Source organism: Podarcis gaigeae (genome assembly GCF_964106915.1).
Source record: "Podarcis gaigeae genome assembly, chromosome: 3".
In the NCBI taxonomy this organism is placed as follows: Eukaryota; Metazoa; Chordata; class Lepidosauria; order Squamata; family Lacertidae; genus Podarcis; species Podarcis gaigeae.
Window position 1 is genome coordinate 56,601,717 of NC_139680.1, and position 6,665 is coordinate 56,608,381.

Here is a 6,665-nt window from a genome sequence, read left to right on the forward strand (position 1 = left end):
TGTATATAGTTCTAGAAGCAAGGCCACTTTAAAAGTGCGTTGGAAATGACTGATGAAACATTTGGTGAACAAGATTTCATAGCTCCTTCCTTCTTTCTACAGTGAGGAGAAGTAGAAAAAAGTATACAGTCTAAGGAAATGCATAGACATGCGCTTAGTTTGCAAAATTTGTATGTAACAGAATTATGCATTTCCAGTCACAGAATATAAGGTAATGGTGCAGATTTAAAACAAAACAAAACATAGAAACAGCAGATTACTGTATACATAGCCTTTCTATGTGCCAAATGTTGTTCTGCTCCATTCTTTCATGCATCCTATTGTTGTGTTCAGACGCCTGGGACTCTTAGAAATTAGAATCTGGACTCAGGCAATGCTTATAAGATGAACAGGCTCATTTTAGAGCCCCTTCTTTGCTCAGTTACTGAAAGACTGTTGTTCTTCCATCCATAATTCCCCGTTTTCCTGTCTGCTGCCCTACTGTATCTCCTGCGGTGGACACTTATCCCAGAGCATTCTGGAATCATGGTTTGGATCAATAAATTGATCTGCCATAAACACTACAACCATCTCAGCCTGTCACCGTTTGTATTACTTCCTGGGCACATCATTGCAGAGATAAGTCAGTGATTTAAAGGGACTGAGGAACCATTGACCTGTCAAGTGAAATGCAAACTACCAAATATCTATCTGTAGCAACACTTTGGGGACTTGATAAACTCCTTGGTTTTGCTGCCTGCCTGGGACAGCAGAAACCAGAAGCGGTCAAGTGTTTGGCTGCTGCTTCTTCTTCTTCTTCTTCTTCTTATTATTATTATTATTATTATTATTATTATTAACCTATACCTAGCCTATTTTACTGGGCTGCCGCAGCCAGTCTCGATGGCTTCCAACATAATAAAAATGCAGCAAGACACCAAACATTAAAAACTTCCCAATACAGGGCTGCCTTCAAATGTCTTCAGAAAGTTGTGCAGCTGTTTATCTGTTTGAAATCTGATGGGAGGGCACTCTACAGGGTGGGTGCCACTACCAAGAAAGCCCTCTGCCTGGTTCCCTGTAACTTCATTTCTCACATTGGGGTTGGTGGACTGCATTTGGACTGGCAGGTCACACGTTGCTCAGATCAGGCTTAGGAGGAAAAGAATAACATCAATTTAGGATAGATCAAGCCAACAGAATGTGTCGTGAAAAGACAAATGCCATGTTGAAATGATGAGGAGCTATTCTAGTTAGCTTCACCAGGACTGGAGCACAACGGCCTTAAATGCTGTTTCCATCGAAGTTGGAAAAGCTATGTCATTTGGAATATATCCCCCATTTTAGATTTTTTAAATACCCAACATTAAAAAAAATACTGGATATTATGAAAGGGCATTAAAGGCTATTTGTTTATGATGCAACTGAATCCTCAAATAGTCAGTCCTCTGATACAAATGGTAAGACAGCACAAGGTGATGGCCATCTGTATGTTAACTATGGCTTGAATACTCTTAGCAGAAGCATAAATAACAGGCCATTTGTCATCTGGACCATGGAGGAGTAAAATCCATAATTCTCACGAACAAAATGACTGACTATAAACATCTATGAGAAGGGACAAGTAATGTAAAATATTATCATTGGTGTGGTCTTAATACTGGATTAATCAAGGCCATATGCAATTACCAAGCTCACTTTTCCTGAAGAGTACAGCAAATCACTGCCTCATGACAATACAGACAATACAGATATTGTGGCATCCTAGAGATGGAAGATGTGGCCTGTGAAATGATCCTGAGCCTCTCTGCAAAGGTATAACAATGCTATTATTCTCTGATGGGTGAGGAAAGCATAAGAGAAGGTTCAAAGGGATCCTGAATTTGGTGCAGGAGGATAGGATAAAAAGTTAGAGGACCTCTGGGCAGGAATATTGTGCAATAAACTGATTTAACATGGATGACAGTAAATCATCAAACAATAAGCGGAGAGGAAGGAGGCTGAAGTAAACCTGGAGATTTTCATGACATGCAAATTTATCATGGTACATCAAACAACTTAATACAAAATGTGATGGTCAATTTGAAGTAGCATAAAATATGTATCCCTCAGAAACTGACAGATTGCTCATGTCTTACTGTACATATTGTGCAAACATGCTTTTTTATGTATTATACAGCAAGGGTCGGAAAACTTCATGTTAAGGAGAATCAGTGATTTCAATGTGGCCCCCAACCATTTGAGCCTGCTTATTTGATTTCCAGTAAACCTTTCATTTTGCTGTGATTAACCAGGTATGAGAAGCTTCCTTGCTTCAGTGAAATGCCCACCTAATTTACTTCAATGTACAATTGACATTTATCATATAACTGATTTGCTCCAAGGGAGGAAAGTGTAACCCTTGCCAAAACACTTTGTTTCATGACTAGTCTGGTTCTGTTAGCTACTAGTATCCCTGTTTGGATAGGGATATAAAAAACTGTTTGGATAGTGAAAATTCAAGATTAACTGATGCATTGTCTTATTTACACTAAACTGTATATCTGATAAATATATAATGATAAGTAAGTTGAGCAATGTGTGGATGTAAACTAGCACTTTCATAGTATATATTTAGGTAACAGAATATCAAATTTTGTATTTCAACTATTTTTAACCTCACCAACCCCCATAGTTGTGGGGTAAAGTGTGCCATAATTTATCCTGGCTTTTTCCTTTGTTAATTCACAAGATCATGAGTCTTACTTCTTGTGACTGCACAGGGTCCCACAATCATTCCAGCATTTCTTTTGAAATGAGAAAGTAAATAAAAATATACAGGATCCGTCATGAACTACAGTGTGACTATTTACATTATAGGGCCTGACCGACAGCTATTGTGAATGTTCTAACAGTATTTTCAGAAAAGGTGATGTGATTCATTGATATGAACTACACACAGATTATTGAGCTCATAGTGATGAACACCTCCTTAAGAATAAGAATTGCCAATATAATTTTGATATAAAAGACATATGCATCCCACCCACCGCCCACCCCCAAAAGCAAAGGCAGTACTGTTAGCTATCAAACAAACATAGTTTTAGTGAGTCTGGGCTGTGGGGAGAAGAGATAGACAGAAAAATGTATTTAAAGTGACTTGGGAGAGCAGTATTTAAACTTCAGTTTAGGGATCTGATTTTGATTCAGAACTGTGACACTCTTCATTTCCATGCTGTTTTGTTTTATTATATTTAAAGAAGGAAAGGCTTGGGGGGAGGGAATTGGTTCATTTTTCTGGCAGAACTCCACAAAAGCTTGTTTTTCATCCTAATTATTTCACCGGAGTTTTGTTTATTTGCTTGTTTGGGAATAGTCAGTGGTACAGATACTAATATAACCACCGCTGTGTTGGTATTTGAAATAATTAAGTATGAAGGACACATTCTAAATCAATGCTGTCATCTCCCCGCTAGCTTTCCATCCTCATTCAACATATTTAAGTGAAGTATCCAATGTGGCTATACAAAGTAATCAAAGAAGAAAGGGATTTCCATTTTTGTCTAACCAGGGGGACTTTGTATACTAAATAAATACAATTAACTATTGCAACAGCTGCAATTCAAAACACTACCCCCAGTACATATTTAAAGCCTAATTCAAAACTGAGCTAAGACATAATCATACTGAATTTTTTAAAAAGCCAACTGGTACCTGAATCCTCACCATATTTCCTCCTATCCTGTAGTTCCAATGCACACAATCCTCCAGGATCTGTTAAATATTTTCCCATTCCCTTCAGATGTTTGATTTCAGAGCCATAAATGGAAAGGGACATACTTTTAAAAATCTGCCAACTCAGGGACAAACTAGGCTTGGTAACTGCAATTATGTGTGATCGAATGCTTTATTTTTCCTTTACTAAATAGCAGGCACAGATGTGTGATAAGAAATAGGTATGTGCTGTGCAGGAAGAGATTTTGCAACACTTTGCATCCCCAAACTGCACCTTCCAATGAGAATCTCTAAGCTGCTATTTGTCCCAGGACAAAAAAAAACTTTTAAAAAAGTTAATTTTTAAAAGCAGTTGTGTTAAGTGGACAGCAGGTCAATTTTTTAAGCACCATTGTAGTCATATCTTCATCTGATAGTGTTTGATATTGGTCAATTAAGCATCATGCCAACTGCTACTTTATCGGTTTTTCACATGACTATCATCTTCAGTTCACCTCCTTGGCACTTCTTCCTCTGTGGGGTTTTTGTTAATCTAAAACTTCCTTGTCAATTACAGATTTGAGACCTCCAGGTATAGGGTGGTATACAAATTCTAATAATAATAATAATAATAATAATAATAATAATAATAATAATAATATATGCATGAATAATATGCATGAAGGTTTGTTTTACTTTCTGAGGGCTGTATCAAACTAAGTTATATTCACTGACCCATTGAAATTGACAGACCTAATGCCTATCAATTTCCACTGACTTGGTTGTGGAAGCAGACAATGAAGGTTTTAAAAATTCTATTTGCAAAATGGAATGTCGGTTATTCCCAGTGTTGTGCTGGTTCCTATCTCCTTGAAGCCGCAGATCAACTGTAGATACCATGCCAATGTTCACTGTACAAAATGTCAGGCTCTACCAGTACTCGTATCTCAATCAGACCCAATTAAATCCTCAAGGAGGAGATGTAGGATCCTTGGAGTCTCCCTACATACTGAGGCAGAGCCTGACACTTCTTATTCAGATGACACCTGTCCCAAGCAGAGACTCCACTACCCCTTGATGGAACCCATAGTGCTAGATCTTTTATCAACTCAGGATATGCATATATGTGTAACACACGGTTATGAACTGCCTTTTTCTTATTTAATAATTTTGTGCATAGCTTTTTAAAGTAAAGGTAAAGGGACCCCTGACCATTAGGTCCAGTTGCGGGACCTCTGGGGTTGTGGCGCTCATCTTGCATTACTGGCTGAGCGAGCCGGCGTACGGCTTCCGGGTCATGTGGCCAGCATGACTAAGCCGCTTCTGGCGAACCAGAGCAGTGCACGGAAATGCCGTTTACCTTCCCGCCGGAGCGGTACCTATTTATCTACTTGCACTTTGATGTGCTCTCAGACTGCTAGGTTGGCAGGAGCAGGGACCGAGCAACGGGAGCTCAACGTGTAGCTTCTTAGTCAAGCAATTAAACAAGGCTCAGGTTTTGTTCCGACTGAGGTACTAAACTTGTGTTTGGGCTTTATGTATCACTTCAGAATGACTTTTCCATAAAAGATAATAATAATTTCTCTACATAGCTAACTACAATTGCTCAGAAATTCTGGTGATTAAGCAGTATATAAATGGATGAAATGAATAAATTAATAACAGATAATCCCTAAGAGGGATTCTGGACTTGCCCTCAAAGTTTACTACTTCAACAACAGCTGAAGTATAACTTTAGATGGCATAACTCAGTGGTATAACACATATCCAAAAATATATATTTTAAAGAAGTTAACTCCTTCAATTATTTAATAAAATATTGTAGGAGAAATGATTTAGAAAATTAATCGAGGCAACAGTACTTGATTAAATAAGTTTCAGAAATTAGACCTGCCATGAACATTTTTTGCCTTTATCTGGAATTCAGTACAATAGTTCAGTCACATTTATAACTGAATATGAACTGTGGCCAAACAAGAAAGTGTAATGGTTTGACTCCCTGTTTAAAGAAAGCTCACACATGTCAAACTGGCTTACCCCTTCAAAAGCTTGCCATTACCCCTCCCCTCCCCACTCCACGTCATCTCCCACCTTGAATTCTACCCATGTAAGTGTTTAAAATATGGATGTAACGTGGCTTAAATCCAAGTATTTTGGTTTCTGGACAAGTTATGAAATTTGGCGGCCACTCTAATCCTAAGCACACGTAGTTTCCATTAATTTTCTTGGAATCTAAAGCCAAATATAGCTATTTGGAAGCAGTTGTTGTTTATCCCAGCTTCCAAGCAGATATGTTTAGGCTACAACAATCTTACATGGGTCATAACTCAGTCCTAGCAATATTTGTTCAGAAACAATCCCCATTTATTTCAATTCCAAGTAAGAAGTATTTTATTCCAACTAAGAATGCTTAGGATTTCAGCCTTAGATTAACTGTGCATAACTCCTGAACTCATCAGACTATGCTAGGAAAAAGTGAGGAACCCTTGAATCATAAACAAATTGATAAAATCTAGTGCTGAAATGTTTGGTGGAGTTTGTAAATTCAAGACAGTTTGCTTCTCAACAAATACAATCAAATATTCAGGGACATTACTGTTACATACCACAATCCTATACACGTCTTCTTAGAACTATATAATAAGTGTAACGTAAATTCCGATCTCCCCCTCCCCCGATATACCATGGGCATCGTTAGATCTAAAAGAGGCAACTAACAGTAGACTTCATGTGCTGGAGTTAGGATAGCTGCAATTGTATCATATTTATTTATTAATCAATAAGCAACAGAAGCAGCAATATGGAAATAATAAAATCTAATATAGTTAAGATTTAATACTTAATTTAAATAACCATTAGAATCATGCCTAATGTTACTTTCTAAAAAAAACCCCAAACCATTTTAATATATATACTGAGAAACAAAAGTGAAATGGTGACCATTTACATTTTGATTTTTTTTTTTTTAATTCCAGAATTCTGGACTGCTTTCT